Below are 26,824 nucleotides of genomic sequence, written 5' to 3'. Positions count from 1 at the left end.
CATTCAATGGGTGGAGGAATAAAGAAACTGTATGTATAATGTAGCGATCCAAACAGGCACCTGCACCCCAATGTTTATAGCAGCAATGTCCACAATAGTCAAACTATGGAAAGAGCCCAGATGTCCATCAACAGATAAATGGATAAAGAAGATGTGGTGTGTACACACACACACACACACACACACACAGAGGTATATTACTCAGCCATCAAAAAAATGAAATCTTGCCATTTTCAATGATGTGGATGGAACTAAAGGGTATTATGCTAAGCGAAATAAGTCATTCAGAGAAAGACAAATACCTTATTTCACTCATATGTGGAGTTAAAGAAACAAAACAGGATCATAGGGGAAGGGAGGGAAAAATAAAACAAGATGAAATCAGAGAGGGAGACAAACCAGAAGAGACTCTTGATCGTAGGAAACGAACAGAGTTGCTGGAGGGGAGGGAGGTGGGGGGGATGGGGTAACTTGGTGACGGACATTAAGGAGGGCATGTGATCTAAGAAGCACTGGGTATTATATAAGACTGATGAATCACTGACCTCTACCTCTGAAACTAATAATACACTATATGTTGAATTTAAATAAATTTTAAAAAGGAAATTGTGTGCATAAACACTCTGGATTATTATTTAATGTAAAAAAAGAATGAAATCCTGCCATTTGTTACAACATGGATGGACCTCAAGGGCATTATGGTAAGTGAAATAAGTCAGACAGAAAAAGACAAATACTATATGATCTCTCTTATATGTGGAATCAAATAAGAAGAAAAAAACCACACCACCTTATTACAGAGAACAGATTGATAATTGCCAGAGGTGGGGGTGGGAGAAATGAGTCAAGGGAGTCAAAAGATCAAAAGAAAATAAAGAAATAACAATGTGTCAAAAAAGAAAAGTTGGGCACATGCTAACTACTTAAACGATCTGGGGGGTGGGGGGGAAGATCTGTGAGAGAACAAGGCAGTGTACGTAACAAGTCCATGAAGAATGCTGGCTTTAGAGCCAGAGAGAATTGAGTTCTAACACCATCTCTTCCTTAATTCCTGCAGTGCTTATAACAAGGCTTAATATAAAACCAGTTATTATCCTGTATTGTTGGGCCAGTCTCAGCTTCCACTGCAGAACAAAAAAGGGTGGGAGTCTGAAAGTTAGGCCAGGTCTGGCTGTTAGGGCCCTCAGGTTTGTTCTCACACAAACCCTTTGCTGACCCTTCCGAAGGCCATGCTCATTACAACTATAAAAGAAGAAAAACTTCGGTCCTATATTCTCCTCCAGGGGTTCTGTTCACATGGTTTCCCCTGCCCAACTGTCCTTCCCCCTTTTTTGGGGGGGATAACTCCTTGAGCTTCAGGACAAATTCCACAGTCCAACAAATTTTTCCTGATCCCCAGTGTTCAGTGCCCCCCTTGATGCATGCACAGGCCCCTAGACCACTTCCCCCACAGCACTTACACTGTTACACCTGCCTGATTTATCTGTTCACCCTGGTGATGAGCTCCATGAGGACAGGGCTCATGGCTATCCTGTCCTTCACTGTAGTCCCAGGGACAAGCACAGTGCCTGGCACACACAAGCACTCAGCAAAGATGTGACCAAATGCAAGAAGGGATCTTGCTAAGCCTCAATCTTCTCAAAAGTGAAATAGAGAGTGTTTCATTGATAGGACGATTGTGAGAATTAATGATGATATATGTAACACAGGCTAGTACAATTGCCATTCAACAAGTTGCAGATATTCTCATTGAGGCTATGAATAGTGAACTATTTACTACCAAAAACCAAGAGTGATGAAATTCAAACAACCAAATTCAATACAAGGGGTCTGAGCACCACAATCAATGGTTTGAGACTTTCTGAAGGATCCATCCCCAAAGCCTGTCTTTAGGTTCTGTTTCTAATAAAACCACTTGGGAATATGGAGGAGAGGAACATTTGGTCTTTGCTCCAAGTAGCCCCCTGTTGTTTCCCAGTCTCAGTGAGCCATTACCTGAAACCAAGGATCTAATGGAAGGGAATGCCGAGAAAAGCTGTTCCCACAGTAAAGGAACGAGGGAAGCTGATTTATGAGACAAGATTCTAAAGGATCAAAATACACACAGCTTGGCACAGCAACCGGGGTGAAGAATGGGGGCACACCTTTCACAGCCAGGAAACATCAGGGGTGAGTCAACACTGAGGTCAACAGAGAGAAGGGGGAAGAACACAGGTTCCTTCATTCTAGGAAGAACTCACAGGCATCCGGTCACTTGTCAACTGACCCAAGGTACTCTGCGCATTTCTATCTTCGAATTCCTGCAGTTTTGCGATACATTTAACCACTCCTCCCTTGAGAGAGTCACAAACATAGCACCATCTCTTCCATGATCTCCATGGAGATTCACCAAGAATTCCCATCCATCATTCTCATCAATTTTTTTTTTCAAATTGTCTAAGAAGTATATATGGTCATCATAGAGAATTGGGGAAATACAAAGTGTATAAAGAGGCAGAAGTAAATACCCATAATAACACTGGCATGTTTCCGTCAAGGTTTTGTTTTTTTAAGTTTTGCTTTTTCAAAGTTCTACACATATAATTTCAAGAATCTAAAAGATTCCCCATGGTTTGTTACAAGAAAAAACTACATAGTCTCCCTTTCTTTTTCTTCATCTCTCCTTCCACCATCTCTTTGGGCTGATACTTTGGTATTTTCCTCCATGTTTCTAATTTACAAACAAATCTTGTTATTTCTTGATTTTTTTGGTTTGGGGCATTATTGTCAATTTCCCACTATGGCTCACTCTTCCTATGCTACAGATGCAGACCCTTCCTCCTATCTGCCTTCATTTTCCCAATGTGGTCATATTATAATTTGAGTTAGATATTTTTTGTTCATAAGTATATTCTTTATGCTATAACTGTGTAAGATCTAAACAGATTTTTCTTTCCTGCACATTTTTTTGTTTTCCCAGGAGTTAACAATTGTATACCAATAGTTCAATACCAAATTCTTGCCAATTTTTAAAGCTCCCTCTCAAAATGTCCAGATGCATCAGATATTGGTGGATATTTGTCATCCTGGGGAGGTCTCTCATGAAGTTTTCTCTCCTAACCTCTCTAAGCTAATGGCCCTCCAGACCTGGTGCAAATCTTCCTTATCAGTCTGGAGATGCCCTTCCCGTCTCCCAGCAATGTCTTCCTCTTTTTTGTGTACTCCTTCGTTTGGATCAAACACCTTCTCCAGCTGTTTCCTAAGATGGTAAAATTTTTGAGACTTTCCATACCTGATTCATTGACCCTTCATCTTGTCTTCATCCTACCCTCAATCTTGTTTGGCTGACAGACTTCCTAGTTAAATATCATTTCCTTTTGGAATTTTGAAGACATTGCTCCATTACCTCCCAGCTCCCAGTATTGCTGTTTGGAACTCTCAGAGCCTTCTGTGTCCTGATTCTTTATGCGCAACATGTTTTTCCAGTGCCTAGTATTCTGAAATCTCAAATGTACGTGTAGTGGTTTAAGTCTATTTTTATGGTGGGCCCTTGGTGGAATCCTTCAATCTAGAATCTGTCTTCAGTTCTGGAAAATTCTCTTGAAATTCTTTTCTTTCTTTTCTGTATCCTCAATTACGTGAACATTGGACCTCTTGAGCTTTTTCATTTCTTCCCCCCTATTTTCATCTTTTTTTTTTTTAATTTTATTTGACAGAGAGACACAGTGAGAGAGGAAACACAAGCAGGGAGAGTGGGGGAGGGAGAAGCAGGCTTCCCGCCAAGCAGGGAACCCAATGCGGGGCTCAATCCCAGGACCCTGGGACCATGACCTGAGCCGAAGGCAGATGCCCAACGACTGAGCCACCCAGGGGTCCCTCTTTGCCTTTTCTTACTCTACTTTCTAAGAAAGTTATCTTCTATAGACTTCTCATTTCTGCTCTATGTTCTTAATTTTCAAGAGTTTTTTCCTATTCTACACATGTTTTTAGGATATCCTATTCTTACTTCAGGACTATATTATCTCTTTTTATCTAAGGATATTAATAGCAGAATTTTACTTTTATGCTTTCTTTTCTCAGCATAGTCCCTGATTGCTCCAAGTTTCTTTCTTGTTTGTTCTAACCTCTATCTTTGATGTTAGAGGCTTCTCACAACTATCAGGAAATCCTTAGATTTCTGCCCATTTTTAAGAATGGAGAGCTAAAAACTGGAATCTCTGAAAATAAGGACTTCTCATCTGGAGATTCATTATACAGTGATCTGGTCATTTACTGAGGAACTTGCAGAGGAAGTTCTTTTAGCTCTCAGAAAGTCAGTGTCTCCCCAGCCCTTGCTTCTGGGTAAAGACCAGACTTAAGAGCCAAATAAGTAATGAGCACTTGGGGGAAGGGGGGGGGGGAGGTGTGTCTCAAAATCTAGTATGTGTATATTCAATTAATACATTAAATTACCCGTTGTCTGTAGTGAATTCCTACCCTCAAAAGTGCCTGGGGTTTATTCTTGCCACAGAAAAAGTCTCCAGCCTTTTTCCAGAGTGAGGAAAAAGTAGTCACCATGCTATATGGAGTTAGGGAGGACATCTGGGGTCTTAAAGCTTACCGGGACTTGTGCTACCAACTTCTAGGTTTGGGGAGAATTTATATAGTGTAAATGAAATTGGTTTTCAGCTTCTCTTCCTCCTGGCTTAGGATTCAGTCTTCCTCATCTATTTTGCAGCTTGCAAAAATCTATTGCTCACATGAAAATATAATCAACACCACGGATATTAGGGAAATGCAAATCAAAACCATAATGAAATACCACCTCATATCTACTAGAATAGTTATAATGTTGTGTGTGTGTGTGTATATATGTGTATATATGTATGTATATATACATATGTACATATATATGTATATATATGATATGGGGAAATTAGAATCCTTACACATTGCTGGTAGGAATGTAAAATAGTGCAGCTGCTATGGAAAATAGTTTGGCAGTTCCTCAAAAAATTAAATGTAAAATTACCATATTACCCATCAATTCCACCCTTAGGTGCACATCCAAAAAATTGAAAACAGCTATTCAAACAAAAATCTATACAAGAATATTCATAGCAGTATTATTCACAATAACCAAATGTGAAAACTACCCAAATATCCACCGTCCAATAAATGGATAAAAATGTGGTATACCCATACAATAAAATATTAATCAGTCACAGAAATGCATGAAGTACTGACACAAGCCGCAACATGAATGAACCTTAAAAACACTATCCTGAGTGAAAGAAGCCAAACACAGAAGGCCACACATTGACTCCAGTTATATGAAATATCCAGAATAGGCAAATTCACAGAGACAAAGCAGATTAGTCGTCGCCAGGGGCTGGGGGTAGGGGACAAACTAGTGGTTGCCAGAGGGAATGGAGGTGGTAGGATGGGGGAAATAGGCAAAGGAGAGCAAGAGATACAAACTTCCAGTTATAAACTAAATCACAGGGAGGAAAAGTACAGCATAGGGAATCTAACCAGTAACATTGTAATAACTTTGTATGGTGATAGTTAGCTACACTTATCATGATGAGCACTGAGTAATATACAATGGTTGAATCACAGTGCTGTACACCTGCAACTAAACATTGTATGTTAACCATACTTCAATTTCAAAAAAGGCATTGTAAAGCCGGATCCTACCCTCAAGGAGCTTACTATCAAGATTTTAAAAATAACAACGAAAGAGAAAGAGAAAGGAAAGGAAAGGAAGGAAGACAGAGAGAGAGAAAGAGAAAGAGAAAGACAGAAAGACAGACAGAAAGAAAGACGGAAAGACAGGAAAGACAAGAAAGACAGAAAGAAAAGCACACTCTACAGTAAATTACTGTGGCCTGAATAGTTCAGTCTGTGTCCTGGAGATCCAAAGGAAAGGCTCTAGCTGTAGGTATAGCAAAAGGCTTCCCAAATAAGCAGTGACTTGGAGCTGTGTAAGAAATAACCTCAGAGATTACCCCAGTAAGTTGTGTCAGAAACACAATAAACACAGGAAAACAAATGTATTTATGGTATGCAAGGTCTGGAGACCAACTGGGCCAGTTTGTAATAAATGATATCCTAGAAAAAAGTGGTCCAGGGTCAGATGATGAAGAGCTTATTTGCTAATTTGACGCTTTCCAAAAATATATATATAAGTCTCCAAACAAAAGTATCTCAAACTTGGGCTCTCCAAGTCAGGCTAAACTGTTTGCTTTAGCCAACCCATTCACAATCCTTCATACTGGATTTAATCCTGGGCATTTCCATTTTCACCTTTAAAAGAAGATAAATGGCACCGATTATCATAAACTGCATATTCCAATCTGCTGAATTTTAGTACCCTTGCCAGTGACAGGCCTGGGCTTATATTACTGTCCAAAGTTCCACACAAAAGGCATTCATGAACCACACTCTGACTCAGCCCTGGAGGTAAGAGCAAAGAACACTGACTGGTAAGCAAATGGCCTCTGAAGGCCAAAATATTCACACCTTCCAATTCAATTGGAAAGATCAGAGAATTGGGGGTGTGGCTACTGAAAAGCCATGGGTGTCTGCAGATTTGTCAGTGGACTGGGAGGGAAGGTAAAATCATCACCTAAATCTCTGTATCCAGTGCTGGGCTTCCCAGCTACATAAATTCTATGACTTTTGCGAATGTTGAGTTTCAGTCATTTGCACTTAAAAGGATTCTGATAAACACACACCCCCAGTAAGCCCCAATATCACTGAGCTCAATCATCACACTTAAACAAGTTCTCATTAAATCAAACTCTAGTTCTCATTAAATGAGCTAAGCTGTAAACTCCTTGGAGTTTCTTCATCAACTTGTACATCTCAAGTATTTAACAATGAATGGATAGAATGAAATTAAGCCAGAAAAAATTAACAAAGAAATGGAGAAAATACTGAAGTTTCTGCCTAATTAGTTTATTCATCTTCTTTCTTCCAACTCCAATTCTCTGTTCTGAATCCCACCGAGTAAGATTTCTAGTAGGTCTTCATCTGATGACAACAAAGGCCATAGTTTTAAGGGAGGAAACCATCTACACAGAGAATTCCATTAGGGTAATCTATACCAACTTCCCAAATCCTATCCCAGTGACCCTGAGAGAGGAACAAAGGAACAAGGATGGTTCATGTTTTGAGAGTCTCTATACAAGGTGAGGCACCTTACTAAGTGCTTTGTAGATTTTCTCACACACTTATCACCAGGCTCTTCAATTATAGGTACTTGAGGAGCCCAAAGAGAAGCTGAAAATCTTGCCCAAAGTCATACAATTACACAGACAACAGATTCAGACTTGCGTATTTCTGTCTCCACAATGTACTGCACCACAAGATCAGTTTATTTATCGGGTAAATGCCTAGATGATATGAGTTGAGGGTACCAAAAAACACTAATCTCCTCAAAAACGTCCCTTCCTGAGGCTAGAAATTCTACCAAAAACTCATTCTTTAGGTTGCTATGTTATAAGCTTAAAAATAACTTTCATTTATATTAATGCTTCATTAGTTATGAATCACTTTCATATAAATTCTTTTGTTTCATCTTCAAGCAGCCCCATGAAGCTGGTATGTTATCCCCATACTGCAGATTAGAAAACAAAGGTCAGAGAAGAGACCCATCCAAAGCAAAGCCATCGATCGCTGGTTTCCTCAGTCTTTTAACTCCATGTTTTCAGATGCTTCTCTTTCAGGCAAACTGACAAGTGAGCCAAGGGCTAATACTGCATCAGACACGAAGGGGACTCAGGAAGGAGCCAACAGGAGAAGGGGTGCTGGCGTGGAGGGGGTGGTAAGCACAGAGTGGGGAGGCTAGAGGCTAACTGCCATCACACAATCTGCCCTGGGTTTGAAATTGGACCAAGATGCCCGGGTGTTACAAGCAGAGTCACTACGCATCCCAGCCTGGGACAGCCCTGGGTTAGGCCTGTTTCCCCAGCATAATTATTAACAGCTCCCTCTTTTCTTTTCAAGAGAGTCCCAGTTTGGACAACTGCAGTTACTAAACACCACAGGTAGAGATTCAAGGGGAGGTCCCCATACCACCGTCCCTGCACAGCTCCCAGCTATGTGTGCTTCAGTCAGTGCAACTCAATCATTTTGCTTCCCACCTCAGATGAGATATTTAAAAAAAAAAAAAAAAAAGGATTATAACAGTTCAGAGAGGCCCCTGGGCAGCGGAACTGGACTCCATCCAGCGTACAAGCACTTTTTCTCCTTCGGTAATTACTGGTTGCTCAGCAAGCTTAGCACCAACACCTGCATAAGCCACCATGTAATTACGGGAAGGCTTGAAAGGACTCCCTGAAAATGACACAGCCTTTTCCAGGAGGACACATGCGCACACACGTTCGTGCGCCTGTCCTCACACGCTCTCCACCCAGAGAGAGCCAGTTACAGCAGTAACAGCTTGTATGCGGACAGCACTTGACCGTTTATGAAGCTCTCTCACCCACATTATCCCATTTGTTCTCCGACACCCTCATGATGCAAGGGGACAAGCGGTCTAAGCTCCAGTTTACAAGTGATAAAACTGAGGTTCAAAGGAGAAATGACTGCCCCAGGTCACACTACTGGAAGGAGACAAAGCTGGGACAAGAATGATGCTCAGATGCCCCCTGCGCCACCACATGCTCCCAAGCAGCAGTGTTCAGCTCAGAGCGAGCTTCCGCTATGCAGAGGACAGACGGACAACCCCTACTCCCCACACGTCCAGGGCCTGAGGTCACTCACTCAGCCACCTCTGTGTCCACCTGACCCAGAGTTTCGGCCTTCTCTCTACCCCTCCACATACCTGTTTAGGCGTCATTTTAGTTCAGTTAGGGTTTAAGTGACTCAATCAGGTTCAGCCCCAAGGTATTTTAAGGCTGAGGCCCCCACAGAGCTCACAACCCAATGATGTAGGAGAAAGGAGGGGGGTCTGGCACTTGAAGCTCTGGGCACCCAGGTCTCCTCTGACGCTGACAGGTTGGGTGATTTGGACAATTTGGCTCACCTCTTTGTGTTTGTTTCTTTCTCTTTAGAATGAGCATGAACTCAATTAGAGTTGTAATCTGGTGGACAGGGGGCTGCACCCACTTTCCCCAGATACCTAGAATTGGCCTACACAGCATTTTTATATCATTTCTTAAAATCTTCCTACATTGCCCTGCCATTCCTAAACCCACACAAAACTGTTTTTGCTCTTTCATGTTCTCTGCACGGAGGCTTTTAAATTTGCAACCCCTAAACCAGATAACCTCAAAGGCCCTCCCAACTGAACATTCTGGGTTTGGGAGTTGGCAGCAACTCAGACTCTGGAGCCAGACTGCAACTTACTAGTTATATGACCTCAACTAAGTTATTAGCTTCTGCCCCAATGTACCCACTCTGCTGAGGATAATCATAGTACCTACTTCATAGGATCTGCAGCCTTTTCAGATTGGCTTCTTTCACTTAGTGATGTGTACTAGAGGTTCCTCCAAGTCTTTTCATGGCTTCATAGCTCATATCTTTATAGCACCAAATAATATTCCATTGTCCAGATACACTACAGTTTATCCCTTCACCTATTGGTTACCAAGATATTTGGCAATTATGAAGAAAACTGCTATAAACATCTATGTGCATGTTTCTGCATGGACATAGCTTTTAACTCCCTTCAGTAAATACCAAGGAGTGTGATTGCTAGATCATATGGTAAGAGTACATTTAGTTTTATAAGAAACTGCCAGATTGTCTTCCAAAGTGGCTGTAATAGCTTGCTTTCTCACCAGCAGTAAATGAGAGTTCCTACTGTTCCAAATCCTTGCCAGCATTTGGTACTGTCAGGGTTCCACATTTGGTCCATTCTAATATGCATGTTGTAGTATCTCATTTTAATTTGCATTTCCTTGATGACCTACGATGTGGAGCATCTTTTCATGTGCTATTTGCCATCTGTAGATCTTCTTGGGTGAAGTGTCTACTAAGGTTCTTGACGTGTTTTTAAAGTTGTTTTCTCATTGAGTTTTAAGAGTTCTTTGTATATTTTAGATAAGTCCTATCAGATGTGTCTTTTGCAAATATTTTCTCCCAAGTCTGTGGCTTGTCATGTCTTTTTCTTGACTTTGTCTTTTTTTTTTATTTTGTGTTATAACAGTTAATCACCATACATCATTAGTTTTTGATGTAGCGTTCCATGATTCATTGTTTGTGTATAATACCCAGTGCTCCATTCAATACGTGCCCTCTTTAATACCCATCGCCAGGCTAACCCATCCCCCAACCTCCCTCCCCTCTAGAACCCTCAGTTTGTTTCTCAGAGTCCATAGTCTCTCATGGTTCTTGACTTTGTCTTTCGCAGTTTTCATTTTAATCAAGTCCAGCCTCTCTCTTTCATAGATCATGTCTGAAAAATCACCCCCATATCCAAGATCATCTAGGTTTTCTATTATATTATCCTCTAGGAAATAGAGTTTTTATAGTTTTACAGGAGTGTTATAGTTTTGCATTTTTCACTTAGATCTATGATCCATTTTGAATTAATTTTGTGAAGAGTATAAGGTCTACATCTAATTTCCTTTTCTTGCATGTGGATGTCCAGTCATTTCAGCACCATTTGCTCACTGTTCTTCGCTCTACTATATTCTCTTTGCAACTTTGTCAACAGTCCATATATTTGCATCAGTCTTTTTCTGGGCTCTCTATTCTGTTCCATTGATCCTTCTTCCACCAATATCACACTGTCTTGATACAATAAGTGTATCTGATGCTTGAATTGGGTAGTGTCAGTGTTCCAACTATGTTGTTCTTCAATACTGTGTTGGTTATTCTGCATCTTTTGCCTCTCCATACAAACTTCAGAATCAGTTTGCCAACACCTACAAAATAGCTTGCTGGAATTTTTATTGGGATTATCTTGAATCTACAAATCAAGTTGAGAAGAACTGATATCTTGACAACACTGAGTCTTCATATCCATTAACATGGAGTATCTTCTCTCCATTTATTCAGTGTTTCTTTGATATTCATCAGAGTTTTCTAGTTTTCTACATATACATCTTATACATATTTTGTTACATTTTATACCTAGATTATTTCACTTTGGTCAGGGGCAAGGAGAGTGGCTAATGTAAATAGCATAATGTTTTCAATTTCAAAGTGCACTTGTTCACTGATGATATATAAAAGTAAAATAATTGTCTTTTGAACATTAACCTTATATCCTGCAATCGTGCTATAATCATGTATTGCTTCCAGGAGATTTTTGTCAATTGCCAGATTTTCTATATTGTGTCTATCCGCAAAGAGTTTTAGTTCCTTCTTCCCAATCTGTATACCTTTTATTTCCTTGTCTTCTCTTACTGCATTAATTAGGATTTCCAGTAGGATGTTGAAAAACAGAAGAGGGGATAGCCTTGCCTTATTTCTGATCTTAGTAAAAAAAAAAAAAAAAAAAAAAGTACGTTTTTTTACCTTTAAGTATGATGTTAGCTAGGTCTTTTTTATGAATATTCTTATCAAATTGAGGAAGTTCCTCTATTCCTAGTTTATTGACCATTTTTATCAATGGATGTCCCATTTTGTCAAATGCTTTTTCCACATCTATTGGTATGATTTTTCTTCTTTAGCCTATTGATGTGATAAGTTCCACTAATTGATTTTCTAATGCTGAATTAGCCTTGCATAACTGGGATAAATTCTACTTGGTGTGGTGTATAATTTAATACATTGTTAGATTCAACTTACTAATACTTTGTTGAGGATTTTTATATATCTGTGTTCATGGGAGACACTGGTCTGTAGTCTCCTTTTCTTAGGTCTTTGATTTTGGTATTAGGATAATGTAAGTCTCACAGAATCTCTCTCTTTTGAAAGAGATTGTAGAGAATTGGTATTTCTCCTTTACATGTTTGGTAGACTGCATTCCACTGGGCTTGGTGCTATTTGAAAGAGGCTATTAGTGGTTTACTTAATTTAATAGATATAGGCTTATTAGATTATCTGTTTCTTGACTTTTGTCACATTGTGTCTTTCAAGGAATTGCTCCATTTCACATAGGTTATCAAATTTGTGGTCACAGATTTAATAGTACCCTTTTATTATCCTTTTAAAGTACATGGGATCTATAGAGATGTCTACTCTTTCACTAGAGCTATTAGTAATTTGTGTGGGCTTTTTTTTGTTTGTTTTTGTTTTTTTTAAGCCTCACTGAAGGCATATGGTCTTTCCTTAAGAATGAAGTTCTGGCTTCATTGGTTTCCTCTACTGGTTTTCTATTTTCAATTTCATTAATTTCTGCTCCAATTTTTACAATTTTTCTTCGTTTTACTCTGGACTTAATGTACTCTTCTAGTTTCCTCACATAAAGATTTTTATCTTTTTCTAATAAATGCATTCACAGCTAGAAGTTTCCCTCTAAGCACTGTTTTTGCTGCATCCACAAATTTTGATAAGCTGTATTTTTATTTAGTTAAAAATATTTATTTCTCAAGATCTTTTTCTTTGACCCATGTGTCACTTAGAAGTGTGTTATTTAGGGGCACCTGGGTGGCATAATCGGTTGGGCATCCGACTAGGTTTTGGCTCAGGTCACGATCTCAGGGCCTTGGGATTGAGCCCCATGTTGGGCTCCACACTCAGCACAGAGTCAGCCTGGGATTCTCTCTCCTTCTGCCCTTCCCCCACCACATGCTCTCTCTCTCAATTTTTTTTTAGAGTGTGTTTAATTCCATCATGGTCTAAGTGCAAACACTGTATGATTTCTAGTCTTCTAAATTTGTTAAGATGTGGTCTATGGCCCAGAATGTTATCTCGGTCAATGTTCCTTGTGAACTTGAGAAGAATGTGGATTCTGCTGCTGTGGATCAAGTACATCCATTATACCTATTTGTTTTCAGTTGATTGCTGGTGTTGAGTTCAACTATGTCCTTACTCATTATCTGCATGCTAGATACGTCCATTCCTGATAGTACTGAAATCTTAAACAGTGGATTCATCTATTTGTCCTTGTAGTTCTATCAGTTTTTTGACTCATTATGTAGCCTTTTCTGATTATAATGTCTTCTTGGAAAATTGATCCCTTTATCATCATGTAATGCCCTTCTTTATCCCTGAAAATTTTATCTGAAGTCTGCTCTGTCTGAAATTAATATAGCCACTTCTGCTTTCTTTTGACAAGTGTTGGCTTGGTACAGCTTTCTCCATTTACTTTTAATCTATATGTGTTTATGTTTAAAATGAGTTGATTGTAGACAACATGTAATTAGGTCTTCATTTTTGATCCACTCTATGTATCTTTTTATCAGTGCATTTAGACCACTGACATTCAAAGCAATTACTGATGTAGTGGGACTAATACCTACCATATTTGCTACTGTTTTCTATTTGTTGTTATTGTTCTTTGTTCCTATTTTTGTCTTTTTTTCTGCCATTTCTAGTTTTAATTGAGTATTTCTAGGATTCCATTTGCTCTCCATTCTTAGTCTATCAGTTATATCTTTTTTTTTTTTTTTTACATTTTTTAGTGGTTACCCTAGAGTTTGCAGGATACATTTATCACTAATCCAAGTCTACTTTTAAATAACACTATACTACTTCTCAGGTAGCTCAAGTAGGTTAGAGAAACAAAATAATCCTAATTCCTCCCTTCTGTCCTACCATTGCTGTCATTTATTTTATTTATACACAAGTATACCTAGTCCAATACAGTGTCGCTATTTTGTTTTTTAGTTTAAGATTTATTAGAGAAAGGTGGCGGGAGCAGAGGAAGAAGGACAAGCAGACTCCACGCTGAGCACAGAGCCCTACATGGGGCTCAATCCCACAACCGTGAGATCATGACCTGAGCCAAAATCAAGAGTTGGATGCTTAACTGACTGAGCCACCCAGGCGCCCGCAGTGTTGCTATTTTGGCCAAACTGTTTTGTCTCGAACAAGAGTAAGAAAAAACTTTTCACTTTGCCTTTACTTATTCCTTCTTCACGCTCTTCCTTTATTTAGATCTGATTCCTTCTCCAGCTTTACTGAGATATAATTGACTTACACCGCTGTATAAGTTTAACGAGTACAATGTGATAACTTGATACACATATACTGGGAACTATTACCCACAACAATGTTAACACATGCTTCACCTCACATAATTATCATTTTGTTATGTTGAGAACATTAGTGCTCTACTCTCACATCAACTTTAAAAGTATACAATATTTTTAACTACAGTCACCGTGCTGTACTTTAGATCCCCTGAACCTATTCACCTTTTAACTGAAAGTTTGTACCCTTCAACCAACATCTCCCAATATCCCCCACCCCTCAGCCCCTGGAAACTACCGGTCTACTGTTCCTATGAATTTGATGGGTTTTTGTATAAGTAAGATCATACAGTATTTGTCTTTTTCTATCGGACTCATTTTACTTAGCATAATGCCCCCAAAGTCCATTCATGTTGTCACAAATGAATTCCTTTTTTTTTTTTTTTTGAAAGATTTTATTTATTTATTTGACAGAGACACAGCGAGAGAGGGAACACAAGCAGGAGGAGTGGGAGAGGGAGAAGCAGGTTTCCCGCTGAGCAGGGAGCCCAACACGGGGCTCCATCCCAGAACCCTGGGATCATGACCCGAGCCGAAGGCAGATGCTTAACAACTGAGCCCCAGGCGCCCCAGGAATTTTTTTTTTTTAAAGATTTTATTTATTTATTCATGAGAGACAGAGAGAGAGACAGAGGCAGAGGGAGAAGCAGGCTCCCCGCGGAGCAGGGAGCCCAATGCAGGACTCGATCCCAGGACCCTGGGATCATGACCTGAGCAGAAGGCAGACGCTTAACCGACTGAGCCACCCAGGCATCCCCAGGAATTCCTTTTTTATGGCTATTATTTCACTGTGTGTATATTTATCACAGTTATCCATTAATCCATCAATGGACATTTTTAGGGGGCAGAGGGGCACAGGGACAGGGAGAGATAGAATCTTAAGCAGGCTCCATGCCCAGTACAGAGGCCAACATGGGGCTCAATCTCATGACCCTGAGATTGTGACCTGAGCCAAAATCAAGAGTTGAACACCTAACTGACTGAGCCACTGAGGCACCCCTCCATCAATGGACTCAAATTGTTTTCATGTCTTGGCTACTGTGAGTAATGCTTCAATGAACATGGGAGTGCAGACATCCCTTCAAGATAACAATTTCATCTCTTTCAAATTTACACCCAAAAATGGGATTGCTGGATCATAGGATCATAGAGTTCTATTTTTAATTTTTTGAGGACCCTCCATACTGTTTTTACATAGTGGCTGTACCAATTTTCATTCCCATTAACAGTGCATCAGGGTTCCCTTTTCTCCACATCCTCACCAGCATCTGTGGGGGTTTTTTGTTTGGTTTGGCAATAGCCATTCTAACAGGTGTGAGGTGATAGCTCATTGTAGTTTTGATTTCCATTTCCCTGATGATTAGTGATGTTGCATACCTTTTCAGGTACCTGTTGGCCATTTGTAGGTCGTCTTTGTAAAAATTTCTATTCAAATCCTCTGCTCACTTAATTGGATTATTTGGGTTTGGGGTTTTTTGGGTTTTTTTTTTTTTATTTTTTACTATTGAGTTATAGAAATTCCTTACATTTTGGGTATTAACCCCTTATCAAATATATGGTTTGCAATTATTTTTCCAATTCTGTAGGTTGCCTTTTCATTTTGTTCATTGTTTCTTTTGCTATATAGAAGCTTTTTAGTTTCATGTAGTTCCACTTGTTGATTTTTGCTTTTGTTGCTCGTGCTTTTGTTGTCAGAACCAAAAAATCATTGCCAAGACCAATGTCAGGAAGGTTCTTCTGTGTATATTCTTCTAGGAGTTTTATAGTTTCAAGTCTGACATTTAACTCCTTACTGTATTGCCAGTTAATTTTTATAAGTGGTATAAGAAAGGGGTTTAATTTCATTCTTTTGCATAAAGCTATCCAGTATTCCTAACATAATTTATTGAAAAACCTATCCTTTCCCCATTGAGTATTCTTGGCTCCCTCATCAAATATTAGTTAGCCATATATGTATGGGTTTATTTCTGGGCTCTCAACTCTGTTCCACTGGTATGCCAGTACCATACGGTCTTGATTACTACAGCTTTGTAATGTAGTTTGAAATCAGGAAGTATGATGCCTCCAGTTTTGTTCTTTCTCAAAGACTGCTTTGGTCATTCAGAGTTTTTGTGGCTCCATAACAATTATCTGTTCCGTAACAGGATTATCTTTTCTACTTCTGTAACAATTGCCATTGGAATTATATTCAATCTACAGATGGCTTGGGGTAGTATCCATGAACAAAGGTTATCTTTTCATTTATTTAGGTTTTCTTAAATTTCTTTCATAAATGTCAGTTTCTCATGTATAAATCTAACTTTCTTGGTTAAATTTATTCCTATTTTACTCTTTTTGATATTATTGTAAATGGGATAATATCCTTTATTTCTTTTTCAGATAGCTCATTGTTAGTATAAAGAAATATGTATGTTGATTTTGTACCCTGATTACTAATCTGTTTATGAAGTCGAAATTTTTTGGTGGAGACTTCAGGATTTTCTGTATACAAGATCATGTCATCAGCAAACAGGAATTTTTTTTTTCTGATTCAAAGGCCTTTTCTTTTTCTTGCCTAATTGCTCTGGGAAAGACTTCCAGTATGTGTTGAATAGAAATGTTGAGAGAGAGCACCCTTGTCTAGTTCCTGATCTCAATGGCAAAGCTTTCAAACTTTCACCATTGAGTATGAGGTCAATGTGAGTTTGTCAAATATGGCCTTTATTATGTTCAAGGATATTCCTTCTATACTCAATTTATTGATAGCTTTTATTATGAAAGGAGGTTGAATTTTGTTGAATGCTTTTTCTGCATCTACTGAGATGCAGATCCAAGTTTGGAGCTGTTATCACACTCCTCTCTAAAGAAGTTGTTTTAACCTGTATTATAAGTCAGGTCTACTGGCAACAAATCTCAATTTTTGTCTGAGGAAGTACTGTTCCTTCACTTGTGAAGGATAATTTCATAGGGCACAGAATCCTAGGTTGGGATTTTTATTTCCCCACAACATTTTAAATATTCCACACTCTTGTTTGCATAGTTTCTAAGGAGAAGTTGGATATAATGCTTATCTTTGCTTCTTTGTGGTTTTTTTTTTTTTTTCTTTTGGCTGCTTTCAAGATTTTCTTTCTTTGATTTTCTTTAGTTTGAAAATGAGATAGCTAGATGTAGTCCTTGGTGGTGGTGGTGGTTTTGGCATTTATCCTACCTGGTGTTCTCCGAACTTCCTCAATCTGTGGTTCAGTATCTGACATCAATTAAGGGAAATTCTCAGTAATTATTGTTTCAAATGTTTCTTCTCATTCCTCTCCTTCTGGTGTTCCTGCTACAGGTATGTTATACCTTTTGTAGTTGTCCCACAGCTCTGTTATTTTGTCTTCTTTCTCTTTGCTTTTCACAGTTTTGGAGGTTTCTACTTCATTATCATCAAGGTCAGATATTCTTTCCTCAGCTGTGTCCAGTCTAAATAAATCTTTTAAAAATTGCCTTTGGGCTTATTAGTATTCACTTCAGAGAGAGAGAGCATGCATGCAGCAGGGAGAGGCAGAGGGAGAAAGAGTCCTAAGCAGACTCTGCACTGAGCACAGATACTGACACATAGCTCAATATCACAATCCTGAGATCATGAACCTGAGCCAAAACCAAGAGTCAGACATTCAACCAACTGTGCCACCCAGGGACCCCAAGCCCAAAGAGCATTCTTCATTTCTCTTAAGTATTTTTGATCTCTAGCATTTTTTTGGTGCTTAGAATTTCCAGGTCTCTGCTTACATTGCCCATCTGTTCCTCCATGAAGTCTACTTTGTCCATTAGAGCCCTTAGTGCATTAATCAGTTTTAAATTCCTTGTCTGATAATTCCAACATCCCTGCCACAATCAAGTCTTGCTTGGTCTCTTCCAACTGTCTTATGCTTTTCAGTATTTCTTGCAAGTGTTTCTTGATAACTGGGCATAATGCACTGGGTAAAAAGAACTGCTGTAAATAGGCCTTTAGTAACACATGGGGGAAAGGGAAACATTTTATAATCCTATTAGATTCCCATCTTTTAGTTTCAGAGCACGTGCCTCTAGACTGAATTTCACATGTGTTTCTCAGGTGTTTGTAGACAGGCTGACTAGAGTAGGCTGAATGTGGGCATGTCCCTTCTTCCAGGTAAATTAGGCTCTGGTGAATTCTCCTAAGGAAAGATTTTAAGTACAGAAGGCTCTGTCATGTTTCAAAAATAGTTCCATTCCCCCTTCCCCCTGCCAGAAGTACAATGGGATTTTCCTCTTTATTTAATATGAGAGCCTGGTAGAGATCCAGGAAGTAAAATACACAAAAGTGTGGGAGCCCCCTGGTGACTGGGTGCCCCTGGAATTATTAACTGTGAATTGTCCACATTATACCTCCAGCAATTCATCAATTACAATTGAGGTTTCTATACCCAGGTGCTGGTTCCCAGGGATGTTGCTGCTCTGGTACGTTGTGATTCTCTGCATTTGTCTGTCAATCTCTCCAATTCAGGAGGCAGTTTGCCCTGTGCCCTCACTTCTCTTATGGATCTAAGTAAAGTTATTTTCCAATTTTTTCAACTTTTTACTTTTTGTTATCATGCACCAGACTTCCAAGCTTGTTACAGGATGGACCAGAAACCTGAAGTCTTTATTCTTAATTGAGGTAAAATTCTTATTACACACAATTAACCACTTTCAACAATTCAGGAGCATTTATTACATTCACAATGTTGTGCAAACATCACCCTTATCTAGTTCCAAGACCTTTTTTTTTTTTTTTTTTTTTTTTTTTTTGGAGGGAGGGAGGGAATCTTTTACTGAGGGGCTTCAGGGTAAAGCCAAAGGTCTGGGAGGACAATGAGATCCAACATCCTCAGCCTGGCCAGAAATTCCCCAGTTCCACAGTCACCAAGAAGCATCATCATTATCTTAAAAGGAAACCCCATACTCGTTAAGCAGTCACTTCCTCCCCTCACCCAACCCCTGGCAGCCACTAATCTTTATCTGTGTGGATTTACCTGTATGTTCTGGATATTTCATATAAATGAAAAAAATATCTGATCTTTTGTGACTGGCTTCTTTCACTTGGCATAATGTTTTTAAAGTTCATCATGTTGTAGCATGGATCAGTACTCCATTCCTTTTTAAGGTTGAGTAATATCCCATGATACAGATACACCACATTTTGTTTATTCATTCATCCATTCAAGTACATCCTGTGCCTTTTTTCTGTCATCCAGAATAGCAATTCTAAAATGTCCTCAGAGAGGCCAGGTCATCCTCAGCAAGACCCCTCTTGGGCCCAGCCACTTTGAACATACACATTCTGAACAGACACGAGAAGGACCATCTATCTGCTCCAGCCCCTCCAGATGAGGACACTAGTCTTCCCCACACCAGAGACAGAAGAACATGTGACATTTGGAGACTGACATTTGGGGGTTTGTTGTTAGGTTTAAAGAGATAGAAAAGTGGTAGAATTTTCTTCTCTTGGAAACCCAGGAGAAAGCGGGGGGGAAAGTAAAAGGAGGTTGCTTTGAATTAATTGTACCACAGGCAGGAGTAAAGCTAAGTTTTAGAGTGTATATTCTGGAGAACTGAGAAATATCCCTATAATAGAAACAATCACTCTTTAATTATAACAATTAGGGTGATTCCACAAGCTCAAAAAAGCTCCTAAAAAAAAAAAAAAAAAAACCTACCAAGAGAAACATGTTTGCTTTTACCACCTGATATCTTGCCCATAGTCAAAGGCAGAAAAATGCCTACCCCCCGCCCCCTGCAAGATGTCCATGTCCTAGTTCCTAGAACCTGCGGATCTGTTACCTTACATGGCAAAACAGACTTTGCTGATGTGTTTAGATGAAGGATCTTGCAATAGGGAGATGAGCCTGGATTATCAAGGGTCCTTTATAAGACGGAGCCCAAAGGTCTGAATCAGAGAAGGAGATATGAAAACAAAAGCAGAGCTCAGAGTGATGCAAGGCCCCAAAGCCAAGGAATGTGGGCAAGCCCTTAGAAACTGGAAGGATAAGGTAACAAATTCTTCCCTAGAGCATCTCTGAAAAACACAGGCCTACTAATACTTTGATTTTAGCTCAGTAAGACCCATTTTGGACTTCTGACCTCCACACAGTAAGACACAGTAAGTTTGTGTTGTTTTAAGCAAGTGAGTTTGTGGTCATTTGTTTCAGAAGCAATAGGAAACTAATACACCCATCTAGAATATCCAGCCATTTAACAAGCAATCACCAACATGTAGAAACACTGAGAAGTCAGACTTTTCCATGGGGATGGTGTTTGTGTCTTCATGATGAAAATGTGGTGTCTGCATGTTAGAAAGCCAACACACAGGAGGGAGAAAGGGAGGAGGAAACACACAAGGAAACCTGGAATAAGAAGCAAAATTTAGCCCTGAAGTTTGTTACACTAGACGGAGAAAAAAAAAAATCTGAAGGATCACAAATTTTTCACATCTGCCATAAAACATTTCACAGCACCTTCAAATCAGATGGGCCCTGGTGAAAGGTTTTAACAAGCCAATACCCCGTGTGGTAAGGCTCAGAAAACGAACTTTCAATTCTCTTAATTTTCCAGTTAAATGAATCTGATTTTCTCCACGGAGAGGGAATTAAACTCCCCCAAACCAAGAAAATCCCCTTTCCACATAACAACTGATACAGTAAAGATAAAACTTGGCTATGTAATGGTCTCATTACTCTCGTTGCAAACCATCTGTCAAATTTTGTTTAACAAGTAGAGTAAATTCAAGAGAAATAAATAACAGTTGTCTGAAACCCTCATGTCCACACAGGTATACTTTAAATGAGCTATGCTTGACATAAAGCACGTGCACACACACACACACACACACTCTTTCTCAATTTCCTGGCAATGCACTCTTGCTTAAATACACAACCATCAAGCACAGAGAGGGATGCAAATCATTCCTCCTCCTCCCCCTCCTCCTCCACTCCCTCCCATCTTGCTCCTCTGAGAACTCAGACCCAAACCAGTTCTGCTCCTTCCCAGCTGCCAGTTCCCAAGAACACTCACAACCCGTAGTCCTCCTAAAACAAACAGCACATAAATCAGCAACAAAAACTAACTCAACTTCAAACCCAGGCCATTCCAACATTAATAGTGCCTTTGTTGTCAATAAACCTCAATTTGACTTCTCCTATTTTTATGTGTATTTTATTTATAAATTACTAATGCTTTTTTTGAAGCAGAATGGTCAAATAGTCTACACTGAACCACTCCATCAGCGGGAAAAGAATAAAAAAAGATATTTCACATTGAGTAAAGGAGAGAGAACTATTAGCTGTGAATACACAGGCATTTCCTAATTCTGCTTGATCTCCAGTACCTATACTCCCCCCCACCCCTCCCCACCCCCACCACCTCCTCGGAAGGAACGAGGACTATGTGGACTCCATGCTGGAGTCAATCAAACAGATAGAAAGTAGAAGTAACAGCCCTGAGGAGCCATTCTCTCAAGCTGTGCCTATTCTTCAGAGGCTAGAGTATTGATAGATTTGTCCACACTGGTAGACGTGTAGAGGTGGTGGTAGTGGTTTTATACTAAGTGAGAAAGTACTATAAACCAGGTACATGACAGAACCCTCCAGCTCCTGAGGAATGCCAACAGCTTTCAGAAGCAATAGCTCTTTCTTTCCCCAACTTCAGAGGAGATGGAAGAGTGAGCTGTTCACAGAGGAAAGCAGAAGAGGAAGAAGCCAGTATTTAATATGAAGTTCCACTTCTTTCTTGGCCCAGAAACCACGAAGACCCAACTTGCTCCTGCAGGGAGCTCTGGATCTAATGGGTTTGGAAGATGAAGTGCCTCATATGAAGGGAACAGAGAAAAAGGATGGCAAGCCAGGTTTTTTCAAGCCATCCAGAGACTTTCAGATTTCTGGTTCAAATGGTTGAAAACATGGGTTGCTTATACAAAACTTGGGAGATACTGAGAACCATTACATGGACAGGTAATGTCTGTCATACTGGGATAGGGACAACAGCCCCTGAAATGCCAAGGCCTTCCCCAAGCTGGCCCCATCTGCAAACAGACACATAGGGTCCCACCTTCCATCACAGGTTCATGGCAGGTAAGAGCAGGAAGGCACCTGAGACATGGCCTTATCCAACCACTCACTCAGGAATGGCTCACAGTCCCACAATGTGTTAAGGGGTAAAGTTACAACCAGAATCCTGGTTTTCTCACTCCTCCTGTATTTCATTTTCAATCCAAAAATGTTGGAGCTCCTCCCAAAGTTAATGGAAGAGGTGCAAGTGAGGATATAGTGAGAGCAGGGAAGGAAGGGGGGCTCTGCTACAGTGCCAACTGCCCTCTCTTTTTCCTCCATGGATCCAGCTAAGAAATAAGCAGATACAAACTTAGACCAGTACCCTGGCCCTCTAGGCATGTATGTGGCTATTTCAGAGAAGGATCCACTCTCCTGCTTCAGAGACCATGCCAGCCCTATCCTTGCAAGGCTTGCTCAGCTCCTCCCACCAACCTCCCTTCCATCTCTACGGCCAACATCCCCTCCTCTTTCTGCCTTGCCATCAGACCAGCCTCCTCCCCTTCCCCACAAGAACTCTCACATACCATCATCTATTCAGTAGACTAATAGAGAAAACTCACACTTAGGACGACAAGTTGATGGGCACAGAGGGTTGCAGCTTGAAGCTGGTAGATTTGCCCCATCCAAATCTCGCTCATCCTTCAGAACGCAGCTCAATTTCCACCCCTTCTGCAAGAAGCCTCTCTTGTATCTTCCTGTGTTTAGACATCTTGGATAACCAACCCTACCCTCTGCCAGCGCTCCAAAGTAATCCTAACAGCCAACAGCGCAAAACTTCGTGAGATACAGGACCCCATCTCAGGGACCCACTAGCATCTCTCCTTTTCTTCACTTCTGATACTCTCCTCCCCTGAGCCCAGACAATCTTTCTCTAGGACCCAGAGTCAGCCAGTTCCTCTATCATCACAGTCTTTCACATCTTTTTTCTTATACTTGGGGCTAAACTTTTCAAATTCAAAAAGCCAGGATCAGAGTCTCCTGTGTTCTGCTGTGTCATCACCTAAGTATACATCAAATACTGAAGATGACAGGAAGGGCAAGATGTGCAAAGAAATATAGATTAAAAAAAAAAACAAACAAACAAGCTCAGTGACAATCTCAAACTCATTATCCTGTTTTACAAACCTTTTTTGAGCACCTCTTCTGTGCTGGGTATTCTGACAGACATTTTCACTTCTATTCTCGCATTTGAACTTAGAACAACTCTGTCTCCATGTTATAGGTGAATAAATGGCCTCAGATGGCGGATGACCTCCTTAGAGCCACACAGTCCACGTGCCCTCTGCCTCAAACAGGTGTACGGGCCTCAGGACTGGAGCTGTGAGCTCTTTCAAATGCAGGGTAGTAAAGTACAGCGGTTAAGAGTAAGGGACCAAGGGGCGCCTGGGTGGCTCAGTCGTTAAGCATCTGCCTTCAGCTCAGGTCATGATCCCAGGGTCCTGGGACCAAGCCCCACATCGGGCTCCCTGCTTAGTGGGAAGCCTGCTTCTCCCTCTCCCACTCCCCCTGCTTGTGTTCCCTCTCTTGCTGTGTCTCTGCCAAATAAATAAATAAAATCTTTAAAAAAAAAAAAAAAAAGAGTGAGGGGCCAAGCTTGAACCCCACCACCTACTAGTTGGGTACCTAACTAGGTGACCTCTCTCAGCCTGTTTCCTCATCTGCAAAATAGTGATAACTGTTCAAACCTACTAACTTACCTCCCCGCCCCCCCCCCCCCCCGGTGAGTTGTCGGAGAATGAAACAAATATCTGTCGAAGTAATAAGAATTATGTCTGGCTCAGAATGGACCCTTAATCAGTGCGAGCCGCCACCACCATCACCACCATCTCCCCAGGCCAGGGCTTTAGGCTCCCCTGACCATGTGGATGGAATCAAATCCATAAATACCATTTCCCAGTTACCTAGAACGGGAGATGGAGCTGGTGGGTGTGCATTCCCACCACTGAGCTTTCTGAGCTGACACAAGGAAATAACAGTCCTTGGAGTTTATCTGACTCATGTTCTTTTATTCATTGGTATTAATGGTCTTGTTGGTTGTTGGTCTTCCCAACTTTTTAACCTCATATACTTGTTTTTACCTCCCAAAACGTACACTGAACCGAACTTCAGAGTATTTTAGATCAAAGTGGTCTAGCACGGATATTAGCTGGCAGGTAAAGCAAGGTGAGTTTCTTAATATTTCATTTTCATCTGTGGAAAAACCGTGCATTCTTTTTGGCCTGGTGAGCCACAGGAGACAACAAATTTTAGGTTCTGAACAGCAGGAAAAGAAGGGACAAGGACTATACATGCAGAAGAGAATGTGAGAAAGGGAGGAACAACTCTGGATGGTTTTAGGAAATTTCACAGTACCAAGCTCAATCCTTCCTCCATTGCACAGGCTTCTACAATGAAAGTGAGCTTAGAGGCTAGCAAATCCAGCCACCTTTATTTTATAGAGAAAAAGAGGCCAGAAAAATGAAATGACTTGCCCAGTGTCCCCCAAGAGAAAAATGAGCGTTCAGTGAAGGAAACTCATGAAGTGTAAATGATGGTCAATCTCCAATAAGGCACACATGGACACCAGTCCCTGTTCTGCCACTGATCCAGACATGCTCCCTCTCTGGGGCCCAGGCTCATCTGTAAAACAAGACTTGGAACAAATGCCCAGCGAATCACTGTGTCGACAGCTATCAGAGACACCTTGCTGGCAGTAACACTCTGTGACCCTCAGATCCACAGTCTTACAGTCTAGTGTTCTATCTAGACGCCACCTTAAAAGTAGTACTCCAAATAATATGCACGCACACACCCACACAAAAACACATCTATGTTAGCAGAAAGCAGAAGAGAATTTTAAGTCCCATTAAAGAGCTTTAAGATTTCCTTCCTTTTTTCTTTTCTCTCCTGGTAAACTCACTTAAGTGGTTTAACACACACACACACACACACACACACAGCCCAGCCTCTCTGGCCACTTGGGTTTCTGTTCCAAGGCAACACAGCTCCAAGGAAGGGGGAAATGTAAGCCAACAACGGTGGCCCGTGAGGGCCAACAAAGAGGGGCCAAGCACTCCCACTGTCACCACCCTAAAACACCTGGTCGGCTCTGATTAATGAGATGAAGACCAGATGCTAAAAATGTCTGCTAAATTAAAAGAAAAAAGAAACAAAGAGAAAAGGAAAGGAAACCAGAAGCCTGCCTTTAATACAGTGCACTTTGTTATCTGTAATGTCTTTCAACCACAGATAACAGAATCAACCACATGGAATCTAAGATGCATGCCAGGTGAAAAAACATCATAAAGACATAATAAAAAGTTCCACCAGTGCCCATAAATTGCTGGGGGACTGTTGCAAGGGCAGAACCATAAATTCTTGATATTTCCCAAATTAGAGGGTACCAACACGTATGCAGATTTATTTGTGTGGGTAATTGAGGGCTAAAAAATCTTACATTAAACACAGCTACCTCCTTCAAACGCTGTTAGGGGAGCCTCCAACAGGCACACACATACAGCATACACTGTAGGAATTCAATTTGGAAACCATCATCTAAAGCACAGAGGAGAACAGGAAAGTCATATTGCTATAATGCTTAGATTATCAATCATCTTGACAGTTTATTGGCTTTATCACCACACATACCATTAAAATGATGTCTGGCCTAGACTGTCAGGAGCAAACATTAAACAGACCAGGATTAAAAAGCAGATCCCAAACAGCACTCCAGTCAAGTTTCCCTTCCACTCTGAAATTAGTTAGAGCTGACTAAGAAACTGGCACTAGACTTTGAAGAAATATACAGCCCAAAAGGCTGCGAGTCAACTCAGACCTGAGGAGCTGATAGGTAGTGTCATGTTATGGCAAATCTGACTCTCCTGAGGTTGATTTATCAAGCACTCTGTGCAACAGAATGATTACTAATGGTGGAACGGAGAAGGGGGGGGGGGGAGGACAAAACACCACCACCATAATTTGCCTCTTCTTGCAACCAAGGGCTTGCATGAAAAGAGCCAAGCCAGCTCCCTGAAGTGGGGTAGGAATGCTAATAAATTCACACTACTGAGCAAACATATTAACATTACCCCCACACAGGTTATTAAAGTAATTTTACAGATTCAGAAGAACCGAATAGGCAGCGGAAGAGACATTCATAATTCAAGAGCTCTAGACAGCAAAAGAGTTACGAACCCTATACGTTTTTAAAATGCTTCTGCATGTGTCACTTTGGCAAGGAAATCTCAACACAATTAAAACTATACTAGCACATCAATAGGGCTCAATTGAGAGCTGTGTACCTGCCTTTTACTAGGCCAGGGCTTTATAGATGCCTCAGGAAGAAAGGGGAAATGGGAAATTCACTGCTAATTAAAGGGAACCTTCTGTGCCTAAGGAAAAATGGTGGCATTTCTAAAATATATATAAAAGAAACACATTTTCGAATTTCTGCCAAGGGTTTGGCTTTTTCACAGCCCCTAGAACTGTTCTGTGTTTGTTTGGAAGTTACAGAGCCTTTCTGTTTGTGATTAATAGTTTGCTTTCCAGTACAAATAAGTCATTAAAAAGGGTGGGGTGGGGTGCAGAGAGAACTGACAGGGTAGGAACTGGCCCCGAAACAATGAGAGTAAGAAATTCATACCACATTTTCCAACTTTTTCACTCCCTTATTTACTCAAGTGGGGTCTATGCCCTCCCCACTGGGTGACTTCAACATGACCCTGT

At 40.5% G+C, this 26,824-nt stretch overlaps 1 protein-coding gene across 6 annotated transcripts in view; it reads right to left on the bottom strand.

Annotated features, from left to right (window-relative positions):
- LRMDA (leucine rich melanocyte differentiation associated) overlaps window positions 1–26,824 on the bottom strand; it is a 1,063,938-nt gene that overhangs the window by 959,220 nt on the left and 77,894 nt on the right. The window lies entirely within an intron of this gene.

Source organism: Mirounga leonina, unplaced genomic scaffold (genome assembly GCF_011800145.1).
Source record: "Mirounga leonina isolate KUSES-001 unplaced genomic scaffold, KU_Mleo_1.0 Mir_114, whole genome shotgun sequence".
NCBI lineage: Eukaryota > Metazoa > Chordata > Mammalia > Carnivora > Phocidae > Mirounga > Mirounga leonina.
Note: the sequence above shows the minus strand (reverse complement) of the source record. Positions and strands in the feature narration are given on the sequence as shown.